We start from the raw sequence: 22391 nt of genomic DNA on the forward strand, positions 1-22391 counted from the left end.
AAGCCAGGCATCTTATAGAAATTTTAATCATATTTAATCTTTGAATTAGGCTGAATAAATGAATTCTCATATTTTAAACAGAAGGATGAGAGAATGATTTTGCTCAATTTTAATCAAACTCTTTGAGCTGTATTCCTGAGAATGTTTGGGGCATATTTTATTGAGGCCATGCAATGCACATCTCCCCAAATTAAAAACCTCAATATTTTTTAATACACAGTGGAGATGTCATTGGTGACTTTGTCCTTTTCATGGAGCTGTAACACCACAATGCCAGACCTAGGTTTGCTTGTGCTAGACCAAGTGCTGAAGTGGGGGAGTCCCGTAGGGCAGTCAAAGGGGCTTCAAACTACAGGGGTGGTGGCTCTCTGGTAAACCACCAGCTTTATGTACACGCCTTCTTTATTAACTGTGCTTCACTGAAGTAAAGCAAAGTAACGAAAGGCAAGTGTGCTTGTTTTCTCTCTGGTATCAAGTGTAGACCAATTATGGTGTGTCCTTCCCCACCCTGTGGAGTGGTGAGCTACAAGAGGACCCTTGCAAGAGGTTCTTGAGGGTTGGGGCAAAATAAGGGGTGAATGTTTCATTTCCAAGGATTGGAAGAAGCTAATTACATTGTGAAGGAGTAGGGTATGAATAATATCCTCTTGGGAAGGGAAGTGTGGGGGAAATATAGAGTGTGTGTTGTTATATTGGAAAAGGTAGACAAACAAGAGAATGGGAAGGTGTAATTTTTTTTTTTAGAAGCACTTAGCAGTCACAGTGGAGCTGTTGAAATTCATGGGATTTACTATGGACTGGTAATGTCTGGGAGCAGAGTGTGGACGATGCTAAACTATAAGACCCCTGTCCTATGGGTGCATTCTCCTTGAATGTTTTTCAGTGAGGCATAATACTTTAAAAAGGGGAGGAAGGCATATTTCTCCAGTATATATAAATGCGTGTAAATATATACGAACCACTGAGGAGAAAATGAAATTGCAGCTCTTCATGAATTCACTACCAAGATTTTCAAAGGTGGAATTACTCCTCTAGCATCAGGATCTTACAAGCCTCCAAAGCTAGTTTTGATTCCCTTACCTTTGAGAGTAACTTGAACCACTGAGGGTTCAAGGTAGTTGCTAGGCTATTTGAAATGAAGGGGATTTGAGAGATTTGTTTTCTCCATTTTGCAGAAAATTTTAATTTGAAGGAAAGTTTTCCTAACAGATCTGCTATAGAAACTCAGCATTTAATGTGAAAACAGTTTTCCTTTCATTTCCTAAAAGTCATGGGTGGTAGCAGAAACTGAGTGGTCTAGGTTAAAGTGGTGTGTAAACTGACAATTTTTGGATTCTAGTACTCTGTGCTAACCATAAAAAAAAAAAATCACACATTTCACCCGGAGACCTCTCAGCATGTCTGATAAATTAATTCAAAGATGAATGAATTCTCACAGTTCCTTGCTGAGGATATTTAGTAAAGAAAGTAAACGTTATAGACAAAATGTCACTTTGGGAAGTGCGTTGTTTTTCTTAAAACTGATTTTTATTTTTTCTTTCTGGAAATCTGTTGGATTCAACTGTGTTTATATGGACCTACCAGGTGTACAGTATGGCAGTCAGGAGACTGTCCTGGGAAATGGGATGATCAAGTTCAGATGCATGCCATTCCTGAACCTGAGTGACTTCGAGTTAAAATATAAAACCAAGAATAAAACAATTGCTGAATTGGACAAAGGAACAGGATTTGGTTCTCCTCTGCTGTAACCACCAGGGAGACAAGAGATCTTGGCTCTGTCTTCTTCTGACAAACCAAAGTCAGCAACTAAAAATGGTTGTTTTAACACAGCTGTGTTTCATACACACCTTTGGAATAAATAAATAAAAAAAATAATCAATTTTCTCTCCCCTTCCCCTCTTCCCATCCCCCCTCCCCCCCCCCCCCCCCCAAAAAAAAGAAGCTAGGAATTAGAGAGGGAGGAAAGAAAATTGTCATTCTGTAGTCATATTTAGTGTCTCTTGTTCAAGGATGGGGAAATGGAGAGGAAGATTCAGTTGTCTGCCCTAGTGTCACACAGCTAAATCAGCAGGAGCCTGACATACGGTCCAGGAGTCCCAACTAACCTGGGTGATGTTATATTGGCAGGTGTCTGTCCTTCCTTTCAGACCTGGTAACCTCCTTGTACCACCACCTTGCAGGCTCCCTTTAACATATGGTTTCAAAGCTGTTGACGTTCACCTGCTTAGATATCTGCACAAACTACTAGTAGGAACTACATAAATATCTAACAGATGCACGCGTTCACCCTGGGATTAATGCATTCTGGGCTCAGACCCGTCAGCATCACACCCCTTCACAATCGCATTTTATTTTTTTCCCTTGCTCATGTGGTGTACACCTGTGACATGCTGGCACTGTACTTGCTTGCACGGAGAGCCCCTCAGGTTCAAAGCTATCCTTATATCTTTGTTCCCTTATGCATGAACCTTTTGAGGTTTTTCTCTCAGTGTTCAAAAGGCTTAAGCATAGCAATACATTTTTAGAACCTGTTCTGACCCTTTTTTGAATATGCTGAATATAAAAGCAGAAACAAAGCGAGGAGAACTAGATAAATAGATGCAGGGAGACATTGTAAGAGAAAAAAAAACAACCCCACAGCTCCTGAGCTTGCCAATATTACTTCACAAACCTGTAAACTAACAATAGACCACCACCCCACGCAGCTGGGTGTGCAAACCAAAGGTGTGATGAACGTCTGGGCTTTCCAAATGCAGCACAATAACAGGCACACCTGTGCTAAATAACTTCACATTGCTTTTATTTTCTTGCAATATTCACAGTCTTTCTCTTTTAGAAGTCTGTGTAGGGGTGAAAAAAAAAAAAAGGACTTCAGTTTTAGTTTCAGTTCTCAGTTCTCGGATTTATCTTCTGAGGTTCAGTGGGGCTGTTACAGAACCATGGGGATATACTTGCGCTAAACAAATGTAGGATTGGTCTTAAAATGGAAGAGAGATTGTTCATCTTCTGGACCCAGCTTGGCTAATGTACATTGGCTTTGGCTAACAGTCTCCTTGCAGTTTAGTCCTGGCTTGTTTGCTTGCTTTTGTTTTTTTAAAAGCAGCTGATGCCGTGATAGCCAGTTACAATAGCTGAGAGGTTAAGAAAAATTCTAGTAGTCTGTAAATGTGTATCTTAAGGCGCATCACTGATTTCAAGTGATTAATATTCAATAATTCATGGTTGTTTAATGAAATGACACATCAAATCAGAAAAAGTAGAATAGAGATATTTTTGTAACTTAATTCTCACCACTGCAGAACCACGTAGTTACGACTGCTGCTATTATTATTTGGAGTCATAGATTAGTGTTAGTGTTACATGTGACTGTTAAATTTCAAGGATAAAGAAAAGATGGTTTTTGCTGCCAAGAATTTACCATACGATTCTGGACTATGAATCTAAGAATTATAAAGATAGACAACATTAGTAAAATCTAAGTATGCTTTTAGGTCAGTTTGTCAGCAGTGTAAATGGATCCAAGTGTTGCTTCAAAGGGCTAGTTAACCTTTTGTCCTTTAACGGTACTCCAGTCTGAGTTTCTCTTTCACCTACGCACCTACCGATTTATGTCCATAATTTCTATTAATTCTGAGCCTCTCTTTCTTACATTGTTACTTGAAATGGAAAATACTGGTTATAGTCCAAGAGAAAAATTTATAGCCTGTCACTGTAGCCTTGTGCTATTTCAATATAATAATACAAATGCATTCCCTCTTTGTGATAAGAGTATTTTTCCTTTTACTTTCTCATGTGATGTTCAGACCCCTTCCAGAATGACTTCGTCTCTGTCATCCCAGAGACTAAATGCTCAACAGGCCTTTAAAAATACTCTTTACAGTGATGGGAGCAGACTCACTGGTTCTCTGTTGCATTCAGACTGGGGCTGTGAGAGGCAATTTTGATCTTGTATAGCTAAAAGCTGGGGCTTGTGCTACTTCCCTGTATAACCTTGGGAATATTTTCCTACATTTCCTATGGGAAACATGGCATGATCCAGTGTTGAGGAAGGTAAAAAAAGTTTTCCAGGCCAAATCATGCTCCTGTTGATGTGTCCAGTGAGAAGAAGATGGAACACAGCACTGCTGCACATTTTGGAAGTGAGGAGACCCACTGGACAAAATTTTCTTTTCAGTAATGAAGGGAAGATGGGAGTCTCATAGCAGTAATGTGGATTCCTCTAATTACCACTTCCAAGTTATTAGCATCTGGAGCCCTTTCTCCCTTTTCTATCTAGCAATTACAGAGTGGGATAGATTAAATCGTTGCAGAAGCTGTATGGTGGACTAAGTTTCTTGCTGTTGGCATTTGGTTGTTGGCTGAAATTGACACTTTCAGCTGAAGTTCAGGCTTTTTACCTGGCCTTGAATCCTTGGGCATTCTGTCCACAGAGAATGTGTATGCAAGTACCCCACAAAATTTATTTACTTCTCTGCTCCCTGCCCCCACCAAAGAAAAAGAAACACATCTTAAAAAGCCAAAGAAACCCATTCAGACACATGTCTTGCACATGAAGAATCATGTCTGTAGTAAAATGGGATCCATATGTGTGTCTTGGATGTGAGCATCAATGCTCAGTTTAGCTTTGCCCACATGCCAGGGCGTGTGCACTGCTGCCGAAAGCAGAGACTTTTCTTGCTAAATCACACACAAAATTTGAACTCAGGGTTGCATTAGAGTCATAAGTTCATAGTTTTCTGTTGGTTCTTTCCCCATGTATAGTGTCCTTTGTTTACAACCCAAATCCTCTCAAGATTAAACTTTAAAAAGACTCCATGATTTAATGGACTTAGGATCAGATTCTAACCTCCAGCATGAAATGAGCCTGACTGGAGCACTCAACAGTAATAGAGGATTGTTTGCAGTTGTGAAGCAATGACCGCCAAACATTATTCAGAAAAAAAAAGGATGCTGGGACTAATTTTTTGCAGGGATGAAATACTCAGATGAATGTTAAACAACTTGAGTAACAACAGACGGTGACATACTCAAAAGGGTAAAAGAGAAATCAGTTACCATTCCAATGCAGCATTGCACTTCCCCCCCCCCCACCCCTTCATCTAAAGAAATGTGCTAACTTGAAGCTATCTCCTGCATATGTCCTGCAGAAGGATCTGGACAGATGGAAAGTTGTCCTGCAAGAATCTGTTTGCAGTTTTAAAATTTATAAAGATAGTTTTCAGTTCATCTTCCAAGTTTTGGGCTTGTTTATGCTTATACATTAATTTTATTCCTTCCTTTCACTTTTCGCCAAATTAGAACAATCTTGGAAGTCTAAGATAAAATCCTTGCTATTGCTCAGGTACTTTGCACTCTGCTAGTAGTGGAAAGCATCTGTGACTTCACTGGCCTCCAGAGGATTTGAAATACCATCTCTAAGTCAGTCCTAAGTAAGTATGGCAGTAGTAATCCCATCTCCTTCTTCTCTGAGGACGTACTTGGAGTAGGGGACACCCTGTCACCATCAGATCAGTTCTCTGCTGAATACAGGTGAAAAGGATTAATTGGCTTGGGAACAGTTCTGAAACTTGTTCTACCATTCACCTCATTGTTAGCTGGGTCGTCTGAAGATTATTTTGGAGACCAGCGATATTTTGCATCACAGTTCAGTTACTTTCAGGGAATGGAAAGTGAGGTTCAGATTTTCAATATGAAAAGATCCTTCCTGTGTCTGCACAGAATTTAGCCAGCTTGGGGGTACTAATGCTCTGTAATACAAATAAAGCAAATTTTAAAGTAAGGAATGTTTCAAGAAAAAGGGAAGGGAGAAGAGATGCCTTGATGGTATTTATTTTCTTGCTGCTTTTTCTTGTCATGATGGCCTTGTTCCTGAAAGATAGAGCAAGGTGCTTGCTACCAGCCTTTCATTATATAGAAACTTTTGTGCCCTCCTACTGGGGCTAGGTGATCAATAATTTTGTAAAGAAAATGGAGTGGGTTGTTTCTGTTGTTTTGTTTTGGGGTTTTTTTTGCTTTTTTTTTTCCTCCCCCAAAGCTGTGTTTTCTTTCTATTTATAATTATCTCCACATAAATCTTCAATTTCAAATTTCAGACTGGACACACATGCACACTGACTTGCATGTAAAAGATCTGTGACAGGAGTCACATGGCATTTCTATATCGTAATTATTCTCTGAATCAGGCCCAGAGTTCTTGGAAGATCCCAAAAACCTACAAAAAGCTGGTTTGAGTTTACCTATGGGACTCAGAACTCACCTCAGGTTTTTATGTCATCAATAATACTTTTTTCCTTTTTTTTAAAAAAAAAAAAACAAAATGGGGAGGGAATTGCCTTTACTATCTTGTTGTCTTAGTTTCGTATTAGAGAGTTGTTTCTTAAAACAGCAGACCAATAAGAGAAATGCCATCAGCTGGAAATCTAGTCTATGTTAGTATTTCCATGAGTTGCTGCATCTTCCCCTGAATGTTCTTGTTAAGTTTTGTGGTTTAACAATCATATTTCTCAGATTCTTAAAGCGGAGTGTGTTTTACTCATTTGTTGCATAAGAAATCCATGTAAAGATAAGATGGTTTTGATTTTCAGAGGGGAAATGGTTAAGCTGGTTTTACCAAGGTGCTATTGTTTGCAGAAAGTAAACTTATTAAATACATAGAAATAGCTTCACTTTCTATCAAGTGACCTGAATATCTTATCTCTACAAATGTTATTTAAGGAATGCAGACAGATTTTTCATCTCTAAGTGGATCTTTTAAAATCTTGTCATAGCTCCATGAGAAATCCATACTTCTATACCTTAACAATCTTGAACAGTAGCTCCCAGGGAGTTTCATAGACTGTGCACTATGTCAGGACTATGACTGTAAAAAGGCACCTGAAAATAAGGCTAAAATAGATCAATCTAAGTTTTCACTTGGCCAAGAAATAAGAAATATTATGACTGCTCAAAAGCCAGACCTTGCGAGAGCTTCAGGTAGGAGGTCCTTTTGTTTTGATAAGTATGTGCCTTCTTTGCAAGCATGTTACCCTTTCAGCTGACATGTAAACTCACATACATTTCTTTAGAAATACAAAAATCATGTTTGCAAGATTGCACATATGAAAACTTGGGTTCATATCTTCATATAGATGCTAGCAGCCATCATGTTGTGAGCCAGCAGGACCTGTGTGCCAGTTCAGAGCATCACACTGTTTCTGCCACACAGCCCCGGCACTGCGGAGGCGACCCAGGCTCCATCAGCAAATCGGTGGCTAATAAAGACAGGCAGCAACAGCAGCAGCAGTGTTGGCCTTCTCCACAGCAGGGTACCACAGATGTTTCAGATAACAAAGTGAGCTTTGCTGACAGAACATGTGTGTAATATATAAAATAATGCGATCCAAAAGAGGAGGGGGTTGAAGAAAGAGCACTCCAATCCACCCATGTAAAAAATGTTTTTTATTTATAAGTGAGTAACCGAATATAAATGTTGCCTGCTTCCATAGAAGTAAAAAAATATCAGGCTGATGTGGATGAGACACTTTGCGTGGTTTCTAGTGAAACAGACTATATATCAGAAACTTTTTCTTGTCCTTAGAGTGGGTCCAGGTCTTCAGCTTGAGCAAATCCATGCAGTTGTACTGTATAGCAATTATACTTTTTTACCTTCTCCTCTGATCTGACCGTGCTATGGTTGGGGAAGATCATTGCCAGATCTTCCTGTGTAACACTGTGGAAGGCTGAACTGCTTTTGTACAGTACCAGCTCTACCAAACACTTGAGACCCTGATGAGTTCTGCAGGGTGGACCTGAAGAAACAGGAATATGCAGTGGCGACCCACAACTACCAGGAAAAACCCTCCATGTTCTCAAGTAAGATAATTTTCTGGGAACTCGAGGAATTACAGCAGAAATCCCCATTTTTGTGATATAATAGGCTTACCCTCTACTGTTCAAATGTCCCAAAGTAGTAAGGCCAACTTCATAGTCGAGGCATCCTTGGGTGATGGAGACTTTCACAGACCTTTCCTGCACTAGTCCCAAGGGGGTGAACAAGGAGCATGAATGGGGCCACTGAGTGCCACTGGTAGGGGGATGGTACTGCAGAGTAAGGGTACCGTACGACTGCACGTGTGGGCAGCCAAACAAGGGTTTACAAACAGGATCAGAAGAAAACCCAGGATGCCTGGTTAGCCCCATATGTGTCTTCTCCGTGCCTGCAGAGCACTACCAGCCCTTGTAAGCCATAAGCAAGGGCCGCCCATGAGTGTGCAACTTGTTAGCCTCCTTTTGAAGAATAACAGACAATGGGATTCAGTGTGATGGAACAGGAAACTCCCATCAGAGCCTAATAAATGTTTCCTTCTAAAATGGGGAGATGCTTATGTGCATCCAGATATAAAGTGAAAGTAAGACAGCCCCCAGAGGAATTACTGAGGTAATAAATGTACTTACTAGGGCAGTGTGTGCCAGAGCGAGATAGAAATGGGCTAAGACCAGAAGAAAATTAGAACCTCAAGTGCAAGCTGAAGCTCAGTGGTCAGATGAAATTCAACCCTTTCCTCTGAGAAAAAGAGTATATCTCCTGATGACTGACTCACTCGATTATCCAGGATTGGCGTGGCCAATGAAAAGAACAACAGTGCATGATTTCTGCCATCTGTCCTGTTTTAAGAAGTAAAATACTAACATAGAATATGGTAACCATCTGAAAGAGGATTTTGCTTTCTACATAGCGCATACACATTATGTACAGCTTGTGCTGTTGCAGCTACGCCACTATGATGAGTCAGGGTCTATCAGGGTCTGCTCGGGTGTCAGATACTGTGGTGTACAGCTCAATGTTCCAAGGTTCCTAAGGTTCTTTCAGACCAGCTACTGGGCATGTGGTTTGGCCAAGCACTGTGCTCCTCTCCATGCATTTGTGTATTTTTATTTTGTTCAGAACAGTCATCTATGAGATCACAGTAAAATCAGAGATGAATGACCTACTGTAGACATTTCTGAAGCTGATATATAACTAGAGCCTAGGAAAATTGATCTGAAGATCTTGTGGCCAAATATATGTTGTGGCCTCTTTATCAAGGTTTATATTTTCAGTGGTTCACTAAAGCACAACATGTAAAAGCTGGAGTTCTATACTACATTCCGTAACTGAAGAAAGTAAAAGAATTCCCGATTATTTTTTTTTAATTAATAATTTTTTTTCACCTCTGAGCTGAGCCTTATAATTGAGATCCACCTTGAATATGCCAAGGTCAGAATTCAAGACACAGAATATTCTCATCAAGCTGCCCACCAAGATACCTTTATTCAACCAAATTGGAAAACTTGTGTGCAACTCAAAAGATCAGAATAGAATCCTTATTGAGCAAGGTTAGGAGGGATAGAAGCAATCGGCTTATATAGAGTATTTTTACTTCATAGGAATGGGGTTCTGATTGCTGAAAATGTATCCTTTGCATGAAGTACAGGCATAATCCTATGCCTAATTTGCCTTTTGAGTAAAAGTATGCTTAATGGCAATTTCAGGGGAAAAAAAAATCTATTTAAAGCCTGTTGAGCAGAATATCCACTTACAGAGGGAAACTATACGTGAATAATGTTAATGGAGTTCTGTTTTGTGAAATGCATAGGACAACTAATAGAATCAAGCTACTATAACACTGGATGATTGAATTACATTTAAGAGAGTTCCTAATTTATGAACTTTAAAAATAGTTTTAGAACTGCTTTGTAAATCCTAGACCTTCTTCATAAAAAAGTTTTTAGGAATCTTGACTCTCACTTTAGATTATGGTCAGAGGACCTTTTGTGCTATTGTACGTCAGCAGTTCCATTAAAATATTTAAGTAGGCTAATTACTGGAAGAAAAAAATTCTCTCTGGAGAAAATTATTATACCTGTTTATTAGTGTGGGAGAAGTTCTTAATCTGGGAGTAAATCCTGAACAACAGCAGTGAACAATGACCAGAACCAGGACCTCCTCAGAAAAGGGAATTAAGCCCTATAGATACCAGTTGAGTACTTTTCCTCAAAATAGTAGTTTCTTAAAAAAAGTAGAAGTTTGTGTGCAGCTTTCAGCAATCACTGACATACTATGTACTCCCATCATTTTTTCCCTCCCATTTAAATTTACTGTGTCTGTTTATTGCTGTTAAACTCTTTGATTCAGTGTTATCTTCAGCAGAGAAACCCCACAGATTTACTGCACACTTTGTTAAAACTGTTTGGGTTTTTATCAGTTTTAAAGAGGTTGCTCTTTCAGACATTTGATGCTGATTTTGCACTGTAGCATTCAGGAAAGTAAAGAGAATTTGAGAGCCCTTCTATGTAGCATTGGGTGCTATAGAGAGATTCTGAGTACAAATTCCCTTCTGAAACTCTGGTAAGTTTTACATCATTCCTTAAAACATCCTACAATTTTGTTAGCTTTGGTGCCAGGGGGTTATGCCTGCTGTGGTGTCATTTATTGCTCATCTTAAAGAAGGCAGAGAACAAAGGTGGAATAAGTTGCTTACCTTCTGGATCAGCCAGAAGTTATTATTCAGTGGTATATAGGAATTTAAGGCACCAATTCTTAAGAGTGAGAGGTGCAGGAGAGGGACTGCAACGCTGCTAGAAGGAGTCAATTCCTTGCAGTATCCCAACTGCCAGTGCACTGGTGCATCACACTGTCTTATATGTGGCTTTTGCCTGCTGGGTGCAATGGAGCTCATGCTTCCAGAGAGCTGCAAATGGAAATGGCTAGTTTAAGAATGTGATCATTTATATATATATATATATATATATATATATATATATATATATATATATATATATATATATATTTTTTTTTTTTTTTTTTCAATCAATTTAGCAAGAAAGACCCTAATGCTTCATAGGTCTGTCTTGTTCACTACGAAAGTGCTGTGCTGTAGCTTGGCCTGAGTTCTTGTTGAGGTCACCTCAAAATTATTAGGGCTGAAGAGTCAAGAGCTGAAAGTGTGTGCACAGCTATGGAACAGACTCAAAAAAGGCAGTGAGATTTCTGTGGTCAATCATATGGCTCTGTACTTTATAATGTAAAGTTAAAACTGTATTGTTTTACAGAGGAGCTCCATTATAGGTCAGTCCTTGTCTTAACCAGCCACTTGAAAGTGGCCCCACTTGACTCCCAACACAATTTACTGTGACTGTTAGTTAAGGGCTGTTTCTGCTATGTCTGTGGTGTTTGCATTCCATATGGTGGTTGCTTAAGGCTGATCTAAAAGTAAACAAGTACAGGGTTTCAGTCACACAAAGGTATGGGACTCAGTCTATAAAGAAGTTCAGTGCAAGGGAGGAGCTCTGTCTACAACAAATATACTAGCAATTGGAGACTAGGCCTCACTTTTGTCATTTTTGTTGTTTCATGGTTCATCATCATCTCAAAGTAAGCCTATTTTTGTTGGGATTTTTTTGGCTATTTTTTTTGTTCTTGGTTATGGTTTTTTGTGTGTATGTCTGTGGTGGTTTTTTTTTTTTTTTTTTTTTATTTTACTTTATGACTGCTTTTCTGAAAATGAAATGACTGCACTATCCTGTGCGTTCAGTATTTGCAACAAGGAGAGATTCTGGCTTTGCCCCAAACTGTGTACAGTCTGGATACTTTTACAGTGAACATCTCTGGAGCAGTGAGGAACATTTTTGTGAGGATGACAGAGAATGTCAGGCTAAAGCATTATAAATAATTTATAATCCTCAGATAATTGTCCTGTGAAAGTTTCCAGTGCTCCCAGTTTCTTCCTACCACCCCTATTTTCAGCTATCATTTATAGACTCTTGACTTAATATTGTTAATTGCATAGTAAACAGAACAATATTGTTTGCCCCAAGACAGATTACCATTTCTTATTACAGAATTCACATAGACCACAAATCATTGATACCATCTCCACCAGTTATAATAAAGTTTATCTTCAATCTGATAAAAAGCATGTACTGTTGCTCTTATTGTAAATGGTTTAAAACCATGCTTTTTTAAAAGCTGGGTAGTTCATTGAAGTTACAATTCTGCATTTGCCCTAGCAAAGAGAGGTGGGAGTTGTGGACATACATGGTCCGATTTCCAAGCATGACACTGTGGGTACAGTGTGTGCAGTTGCACTTGGCAACTGATGAACCTCTTACCATTGCCACCTAAACAGTAAGTCCTACTATCCTGCATTTATCGGTATCTGTGCTTGAACCCATTGTTCAGTGCGTTATGTACTTGCATCTTTAGCTTACTCATAATTTAAGTGCATTTAGATGCTGTAAGGTTTATCTCTTCGGTTCAAGTTGCAGGGATTCTTAGTGAGCTGAAAGGTTCTGCGTCAGTCCCCAAGACAAGTAGTTAAACCTGTACCACTGTGAGCACAGCCACCAAGTCACAGAATTGCAGACTGTTTTGGGTTGGAAGGGACCTTAAAGCTCATCCAGTTCCAACCCCTTGCCATAGCCAGGGACACCTTCCACTAGAGCAGGTTGCTCCAAGCCCCATCCAGCCTGGCCTTGAACACTGCCAAGGATGGGGCAGCCACAGCTTCTCTGGGCAATGCATCACCCCCATAGTCCTGGCTGAAAACCACCTTTCAAGTGTTCTGAACAAAACCTCTTCCGGCAATGCATTTCCAATCCTCCCTGGTGAATTTAGGCACTCTTGGGGGATATTTTTTTAGCCCTACACGTTTTTGTGTCATAAGTTCTACAACAGAAGCATCTGGGTCATTGCGTAAGTATTATTAAAGACAAGACTGGCCTAAATGTTATTGGTCACTGCTGAATTTTGCATTTTGCTACCACTTTCTTGTGATCAGGCTCAGCCAGCAAGATCAGCTCTAAATATAAACTTTCTCAAAGCCTAGATGTGCTGCTTATGCGGGGTAGTGCTAGTTTGGGAAGAAGTCCTAAAATTTGGAAATTTGGATTTTTTTTTTTCTTTTTGAAGTTTAGGGACTTTATAAGACAACTGAAAATATTTTACAAGTCCATCAGGGTGTGTGAAGTTGTGATTGAATCAGGTTCTAGTGTAATTCTGTGGGGAAACAAGGATTCAGCAGGATCCTTTCAGAGTTGAACCCCAAACTCATTAAAATATTACAATAAAGTAATTAATGCACATGGCCACTAGACACTCTTAAAATGTAAATTTCACAGCTGTAAGAAATTAGATTTGTTTAAAAATAACAGAAGGCTCAAGTACAAATTACGGAGTAAAAGCCTATAAAATTTCAAACTTGGTTTTAAGGCACAACCATTTATTTTTTTATTTTTTTATTTTAACTAGATCCTTTACTTCAATGCTAGCATATAGCAACTGAATTCCTTGTCTGCCTTTTCCCTTGGAAGCTGAGGTATAGTCAGGTTTTTGTCTGGCACAAGTGTAATTTGACCAATTTGAGTAGTTTCTAGAAATCAATGCCCGTCTGACCACCCTCCTCCAAATCAATCTGTGGAAAAGAGACTAAGAATCATAGAATCATAGAGTGGCTTGGGTTGGAAGGGACCTTAAAGCTCATCCACTTCCAATTCCTGCCACGGGCAGGGGCACCTTCCCCAAGACCAGGTTGCTCCAAGCCCCGTCCAACCTGGCCTTGAACATTGTCAGGGATGGGGCAGCCACAGCTTCTCTGGGCAACCTGTGCCAGTGCCTCAGTACCCTCACAGTAAAGAACTTCTTCCTAATATCCAAATCTACCTTCTTTCAGTTTAAAACCATTCCCCCTTGTTGTGTCATTACAGACCCTTGTAAAACATCCCTCTTCCAGTTTCTTGTAGCCCCTTTGGTATTGGAAGACTGCCCTAAGGTTTCCCCTGAGCCTTCTCTCTTCTTCTCTAGCCCAGCTCTCTCAGCCTGTCTTCATAGGAGAGGAATAGTAAGGACAAAATAAAAGCTGCTCCAAAGTTCAGGACTGATGAAGCCAACTGGATTTTGCAAGGGATGTAATGTACATCTTTTCAGTGTAGAGGCCTAATTTCAAATTCTCCGGCACTTTCTCACCCGTTGTGTTTACAAACATGGGTCGTACTATAATGCAAGAAAAGGCTTTGACTAACAAACGTCCAGCAGCAAATTTCAATCTGTTTACATTTGAAACGATGCTGAAATCTAGGGCTCCACAATGGCTTCTTGGCACACCAGCTTTAGCAGAGTACTGACATGGTTGAAGGAAGGAATTCTGGTCAGAATATATTCCATATGAATCTTGTTGGAGATCCATTTCTAAATGTATGCTACGTGCTTAACTATTAAAAAGTTCAGATTATGACCCCTCTAATGTTATTTTAATGCTAGTTTTTAAAATGTAATTATGAATCAAATTACATTTGAGATCTGAAGCTGACAGTAGTGAGCTGTAACACTCCAAGAGCTGCTTTAAAAATAACCCCTCTCAAACTTTATTAGTGATTTCAGAAAGAGGAGTGCAAGTGGACTGGTCAGATTCATCACACTGTTTTTGTCTGAGACAGGGCAACTTGCAAAATGTCAGCTGTTTTCTGGGTTACACAGATGTAACGTAGAATCTTTCACCTTTACCTGGAAACTGCACTTCTCAAGTTTTAGTTTCTTTGAGCTTAAGCAGAAGGCAGGAGCTCATCTGAACTCTATTTCCTGCTTTCTTTTTTCATTCTTTACTCTATCAAATTTCTCTAAAAATTCAGATTTCTAAAAACTGAACAGCGACAAAAAAAAAAAAAGAAAAACCCAGCTAAAAAAAAAACAACACCAAAACCCAGCTAAACTGCAGGCCATCATTTGGCCAAGTGCAAAATGTTAGGTCAATCATAGGAAATAAATGCACTCAAGACTGTCATTGTGTTGGCCAATGGCATCTGCTCACCTGGGTGAAGGTGTGTATGCATTTGGACAAAAGGGCTGGAAAACCCTAGAACTATAAATAACTATGTAGTTTTTTTTCCTTTTCTTTTAGAAATGTAAATGTCTGCATGAGACAATCCTGTAACTGGCCTAAAACGGAACTAACTCAGAAAGACAGTGAATTAAAATCTGTATAGAATTAAAATTTCCATTTATGTAGCTGTAGTTTATGGAGGGAAGGAAGAATCACTAAGTAAGTAAATCTGAACCACAACTCTTAGTGGCTCCTCAGATACTTTTTTGAGTTTTTCTTTTCTTGTGAGTGTGGAAAGTAGGTATTCAGAATTCAGTATTCAGAACTCCTCAGTGAATAATACATTTTAAAAATCTGTATTTGTAAAGTTTTTTGTTGAGATTATTTATAAATTCAGATTCATAGCTGGTTACCTAAATCATGTTATTTCTTCTGTTCCCTCATGGCCTGAGTTACGTATTTACTTGATTCAATACATAATGTAAATTGTGAGTATTACAGATGAACATACACCTCAGAATTTTTGTTTGGTTGCTCAGTAACATAAATCAGCCCGTCAGAAGAGGGAGGGGACGTACCACATGATCTATTTAAACAGCTAATACTTTGAAATTTTGAGATTATATGTCTAGAAGTATATATTTTGACCACAGTGCATAGATTATATAAATTGAGTGGCATTATTTCTGTTTCCTGATTAATGGTTGATGCTGTTCCATCTACAGAATGAATGTCAAATTCAAACTTCAATTTGAAATTTGAAGTCAATGAATATTTAAGCATTCATTCTAGATGTTGACTGTGAAGACATGCTAATATTGGTACAGCACATATGTTCCAAATTTTGCAGACAGACAAAACCAGAAAGCAGTTATGTGTTCCTAGTGCTGTTAACTCAAAGTTTGACTGTGAGTTAGTGTTTTATACTCTTTACTCAGATCTCATTTTTACCCTGTTTTGCAGATGAGGAAACTGAAGCAAAGAGGTTAAGGGATCTCTTCTGGGCCACAGAGTTTGTTGATGCCTGTCACCTCTCCCTTGACATGTGCACAGACTACTAGACTTCACTGCTGTGGCTGCAGCAGGTAAGCCAGATTGTATATTCAGTGTGATTAATTCTTGAACTGACTTAAGTATTTCCCAGAAAGGCTCCCAAATATCTAAATGTGAGATCTGTATTCTGGATGAATGTCTGAAAATACTGTGAAACAGACTATTCCCTAATGCAGACACAAAAATCATAGATGCAATGGTGTGTCAACTAATAGCTAAATAAATAACTTTTTTTCCTTCCCCAAATAATATTCTTTAAGGGAAGGAGACCAAAAAAACTGTTAACTTAGGATGCCTTTTTTTAATAGGAAAGACGACAGTAGCAGATGAGAACATGGATGTGATAGAGTATGTTGGACTTTGTTCAGAATTGTGTAGGCTATATTTATAATACAGTGGCTACAGCCCTCCCTTGCAGGCACAGTCATTTAGGAAGCCTAACAGGGCAGTACTGTTGTAGCACATGGAGAGCAGGCCCTTCAGTTTCTTAGAAAGCTTTTTGGCACCCGAGCTAGCCAGTCAAAAGCATTCAGGAGTTGCAGTTGCCCCAGGGAGTGCAGTGTAGACATACACAAAGTTTTTGCTCTGTAGCACTGAAAGCAAAAACTTCCTGATTGTGGTTCAGATTTACATGAGTAAAGATCATCAGATTTTATCGTGTGAGTAGAGAACCCTAGAAAGGTCCTGGACTTGAATGGAAGGGGCACTGGTGTAATTCTGTTCAAGGTGACTGCTGGGATCCTGTCAACTGTTCTCATGGAGTGAGCTGACTTTCTCATACGAGTATGAGTAACACAATTTACCCAAAAATTTGTCCAGATTCATTTAGGAAGTGTCATCAAAGCTGTGTGCCAAATCTCTATGCAGTGCAGGAGTCACGCCAGGGGGTAGAGTCAAAATCTGTGTGTTGACAGACTGCTAGCCTTTCCTCCCCAACACGTGACATCAAAGATGGAGAATTTGTAGACAAGAAGAGAGTAAAAAGATTGCTGCCTTTCATGAGTTTCTTTTCTGCTTCTTTGCTAGGCATAAACTTCAGCATTAGGTGGTGGTTATGTCTGTAGGAGGAGGCATGAGATCAAACAGAAGGTCTGGCCAAAAGTGCCTCTGTGAAAATGCATTCTCACCAGAGCTTCTCTTGGAAGAAACTGGTGACTGGCAGCCACGTTCCTAGTGTCTCCTCCAATGAGGAGACAAATTCTTTCCCAGGACTGTAGCCCTGAGCATCAGGTGACAAGGTGGGGCTCAGTAAGTTCTCATACCTGTTCAATAAGTATTTAATTTAAGGAAATCCATGGTATTTCTAGATAGTTCCCAGATGAGTTATAAAGCTGCAGCTCTAGCTGCACTGTATTTTGCAAGTATTACCCTGCTACAGCTTGGGAGAATGCAACCCAACCACTGCTACCACTTTGTAGTTGCACAGTTTGGCCACATTCACCTGGACTGACTGAAGCAAATGAGGTTTATTTTGGAAATGTATTTCTGCATAGTGCACAAATGCTTAGAGAAATGGTCTTAACGCTGCAGTGGGGTTAGTCAGATGCTTGTAGTTAAGTGTGTGCTGAAATACTTCGCTGTATATAAAGTTCTTCAGTTTTTCCTGTATGGTGTAAACTGATTTCACAAAAGCGCAACTGTATCGTTGATTTTAGAAGAATGCAAAGTTTAGCTATGTACCAAGTAGCTGGGTAGGTTCCTTATTTACTTTGTTAAATTGTTGAATAGCCAATTCTAGATTTAAGAATTTTATTTTTTTTTTTCCCTTCCGTGACTTTCTTTTCTGTCAGTGTCCAGTAAAAAAAAGTTATGTCCAGAATTTCAGAATTATTATTTTCTCATACCAGGGCAAGGATTCACACAAAGTAAGTCTGTGTGTGCTCTCCCTCCTTTGGTATGCAATCTACAGTCTATATTTAACTCCGTACATACACAGTGCAAAGAATCACAGTGTAGCAGCTGTTTGGTGGTGACAACGTAGGTATACAGTCACAAAAGAGCTTAAGATAATTGCTTAAATGACGACATCTGCAAAATGCTAATCTTCCTGTGAAGGGTCCCCCTGCAACAGGCAACATGAGCATTTTTATGTTCTGCGTTTGCTGCTGCCATGCACTTAATTCTGTTCAAACCATATCAAGGAGACTTGAGAAAAATATCAACCATTAAAGACTTACTCTTTGTTTTTTCAATCTGTGACCCCAGCAATCTCTTTAGCAAGCCATGGTTCAGTAAACTGGCACACAGCAGTAGTTCTACAGTGGAAAAATCATAAACCAGATGGAAGCCTTACATTTTTGTTTAGTTTTTAAGAGCAGTTTTAATAACATCGCTTAAAATCATTCTGATGCATCATACTGTTTACACTTAAAGCTTTGTAGCTAAGATGTTTACACTATAGAGAATGTTTTAAGATATTTTATAGTTATGATATTTAGATAATTGGCAAGAAAAAAGATAGTTTGTTGAGATTACAGTGATGTTGGTAACCGTGAAATAACTTATGAGTCTCAATAAATATGTCCAGTTTGGTGGAAAGTACAAACTCAGTTAAAACAAAACAACACAAGAGGGAATATCTTTTTGGTGAAATCATTTCCTTTTCTTAATCAAGAGATGACAGCCCCAGCCTTAGAACTCCCATCTGTAATGCACTGCTCCACGTATGTGCATACATGGCTTTTCATGATTGATACAGTTGTATCAAATCAGTCAATTAATACTTTGTCTTAGTTCAGTCAAATTATACACAAAAGTTAATAATGTTCACTCTCCATACAAAAGTTGCAATGATCTAAACTGAATCCCTATCATTTTCTCTTAATACCCCATTTTCAAGATAAATACAGTTAGACATTTTCATGCCGAAAAATGTCCTCAGAGCATAGCATTGGAACATTTAAAAAAAAAGTCCCCAAAAATGCATTAATCAAAAACAATAACTCCTTTTAACTTTTGTAGCTGCTCAGAAGTATGTAGTAGTCTGTGTGTGGGCCACAAATGTTGGGAATGCAAACATTTCACGATAAACATGTTTAAATGAAAGTACTTGGCTAGATACACTGGAAGATAGTACATGTTGGGTTAATTAATGCATATTCCATAAAAATAAACCTCACTTTCAAGATCTGACCAATAAAAATCATTAGTATATTTGGATCAGATGTGCTGATGATTTTTATGTGTACATTAAAGTTTTGTAAAGTGAGTTGTCCTTGAAAAACCTAGAAAGAGATTTCAATTTAAAGTCAAAACAACCCATTACATCTACTCTTTCTCTTTTCCTATAGTGATATGATGAATTATTTCAGTTTTATCTTCTATACCTGCAATTGATTTACTATTGATGGGTTTAAATTTATCATTTTAAATGTGCAAATCACAGCTACATAGCTAGAAACTGTACACTTTTGTAGCAATTGTTTGCCTGTAGAATGCGGTATCTGATTCTAGACATAATCAAATTACTATACCACATTATTTTTCTTCAAAAAACTTCCAGATCTTAAATTGAATCATTTTAGTACATGCATAAAATAGTATTTTACATTAAAAATCTTATCATAGCCCTAGGGAAATCATACATATAAACAAATATGTGAACTGGTTTTGCATTGTATTATGCTGTTGAGCCAGTTAGAAACAGAAGCAAACTGGGACTGTCTTTTCTGTCGAATACTCTATTTCTCCAAACCTGGTCTCATGAAAGACAAGGTGATGATCAGTATTTAACAGATGCTAAAGTCCAACCTCGGTAATTTACCTAATTTGCGGTTGCTTTGTGGGAGAGCCCCACTCTACACCCTTAGTGTCTATAACTGTAGAAGCAGAATTAAGTAGAATTGACCTAGAGACTGTTTTCTAAAAGCAAGATGAACATATTTCACTTTTAGACCCGTATCTATAAAATATACAAAGTAAGATGTTTGATAGGTCAAGCCTCAAAACCAAACATAATATAAACTGAACAAAAAATTAATTCACACTTAAAATAGAAGCGAAACCCTTCCCCTATGGTTATTAGCAGCAGCATTTTTTATTAACAGCAGCAGTAGGTATAAGAGCATCTATGCAGAAGAATCTTCGTGGTTCTGTAGTCATATTGACTTCATTGAAGATCAGAGACCTGATGTCATCTTATCTTTTCTGTAGCATTCATAAAGTCACTAGTTATGTACATGAGAAGAAACCATCTCTGCTCGAAGCCTTCATGTAACATTATCCCAATCCTGCACTGTATAGATGTTCTGCATTTTAACTTATCCACTGGTTACCTAGTTTCTTGTGAGCATTACAGAGGATTTAGAGATGAGGGTGATGATCCTTTGTTCAAATTGGGTAGGTTTCTGTGGAAAGTAGGTGGCACAGAAGATGGCTGCAGAAGTAAAGACTGATGAAGCCAATGGAGGGAGTAAAAGTGGCTGTCCAATGAGCAGATAATGAAGGAAAGGATCTGAGAACGTGCTAGCAGACAAAGGCAAGAAAGCTTGAAAAAGCCACAGTTGAAGAGGGAAGAACTGGTTAAGAAAGGGGAGTTGACAAGCTTCTGGTACTGACAGGAAATATGATCTGCACAGCTGTATCTCTGACTAACTCAAAACTGGCAGAACATTCTTTAGATAATTACATCTACCAAACTCCTTTTTAAAGAAGGAATAAATATTTTACCAAAACGGAGGGGAAAAAAAAAAAAAATGCATCATAGAGCTGTTTTAGTAAACTATTAGAAAACTATTTTGAAGCCGGCAACTTAGAAGGCAGTGGCTTCTCATGCCTAGAAATTCAGTTCTAGGAAGGGAGGTGATGTAGGCAAATAGTAGGCAGGAGGCCACAGCTTGTGAAGATTACAGCTAGGTAGACTATGCACTTCTAATTCACAACTAATCAATAGGGCACAGAGGAAAAAGGCATCTTCCAGCCAGATTACAGCAGCAAAAGACAGGATGTATGAACTGTTCTTTGGACTGCTTGGTTTTATGCAGAATTCTTTTGTAGAGATGACGGAGCTGGAGCCATCATCTTGCTGCAATTGGCCTAGCTATCCAAGACAAAGTTTAAGCACGTTAACTTGGGTGCATCTGATAAATGTGATATCCTGGAAGTCAGCATATGACATTTATTCTTCCAAGATCTGTAAAGCTTTACAGCATTGCTACAACTGCCTTAGCCAGCTACTTATTTCAAAGCAGTCAGGATACTCTTGGTAGAATGTCTAGTTAAAAGCAATTGTGAAGTCCCAGTTGGCACAGATTAGTCCCAGGATTTAGGACTAGCAAAGTGACTTAAGCACTAAATCCCTGCCTTTCCCCTCTAGCCTTGTATCAAGCTGAGCTGATCACAGGACCAAACTTACTGATTTCCAGCTAATGAAGATGATACATAAGGAAGTAGTTTGTATAGTCTAATTTATATTGATGAACAGTAGCTGTTTTCTTTACAAAGAAAAATTGCGTATCATTGTCCTAGCTACTAATATTGCAGCTATAAACTAAAAGTACAGATTTTTTAAACCTCAAAGGGTAAGGCTGTTAGTGGTAACAGACCAACCAACAAGTTGGTAGGATAAAAGAAATAACTTAAGTTCCAGGAAAGTAATGCTAATGCCTATGTTATTGATACAGCTTTTGAACTGGCCACTTACAAATACGTAGCAGTACTGTAATACACAGTAAATTCACAGAAAACAGTTTCAATTAAAAGGGACTTTAAAGCTCATCCAGTTCCAACCCCCTGCCATGGGCAGGGACACCTTCCACTACAGCAGGTTGCTCCAAGCCGCATCCAGCCTGGCCCTGAACACGCCAGGGATGGGGCAACCACAGCTTCTCTGGGCACCCTATGTCAGTGCCTCAGCACTCTCACAGGGAAGAATTTCTTACTCAGCTGTCACCTCAGCCCCCTTCTGTCAGTTTAAAGCCAGTCCCCCTTGTCCTGTCCCTACAGGCCCTTGTTAAAAGCCCCTCTCCAGGCTCCTTGTCAGCCCCGTTAGGTACTGGAAGCCACTCTAAGGCGTCCCCGGAGCCTTCTCTTCTTCTGGCTGAACAAGGCCAGTTCTCTCAGCTTGTCAAATTGAAAAACAAAATTCGAAATTTTAAGACTTTGTGCGAAAATTTTCACGGGTAGATTCGCACAAACATACTGGGTGATAGGGGTTGAGTCCGCTGTCGAGTGAAACCCAGGCACGTTCCCTCGCCGTACCCCGCCGCGCCTCCTCCCCCTGAGGTCCTGCGGGAGGACCCGGCCGGTGACTGGAAGTTGGGCACTCGGAGGGGCGGGCGGGGCAGCTGCGAAAGACGAGCTACAGAGGAGTATTTGCCACAAGAACCAGCGCAGGCCCCATCCGGCCTCTCCTGCCCAGAGCAGCAGGTGCTAGTCAGGGGCCGCCCCTGGGCCTCCCCGAGGGCCGGGCGGGGCCGTTCGAGGCCTCCCCTTTCCCCTCCCCGGCGCGGCAGGATGGCTTTTCAGTCAAGCCTGCGGCTGGGAGCCTCCGCTGTGCACAGCCTC

At 39.5% G+C, this 22391-nt stretch overlaps 1 protein-coding gene across 2 annotated transcripts in view; it reads left to right on the forward strand.

Annotated features, from left to right (window-relative positions):
* Positions 1-22391, forward strand: part of ZNF536 (zinc finger protein 536) — a 347404-nt gene that overhangs the window by 91074 nt on the left and 233939 nt on the right. For both annotated transcript variants that reach the window (XM_057400263.1, XM_057400272.1), the window contains exon 4: positions 15798-15919. The gene's annotated coding sequence lies outside the window, so the exon portion shown is untranslated. The remainder of the gene's footprint in view (positions 1-15797; positions 15920-22391) is intronic.

This window comes from Pezoporus wallicus, unplaced genomic scaffold (assembly GCF_028554395.1).
Source record: "Pezoporus wallicus isolate ANWC-B61680 ecotype Strahan unplaced genomic scaffold, APGP_CSIRO_Pwel_v1 contig_13243, whole genome shotgun sequence".
NCBI lineage: Eukaryota > Metazoa > Chordata > Aves > Psittaciformes > Psittacidae > Pezoporus > Pezoporus wallicus.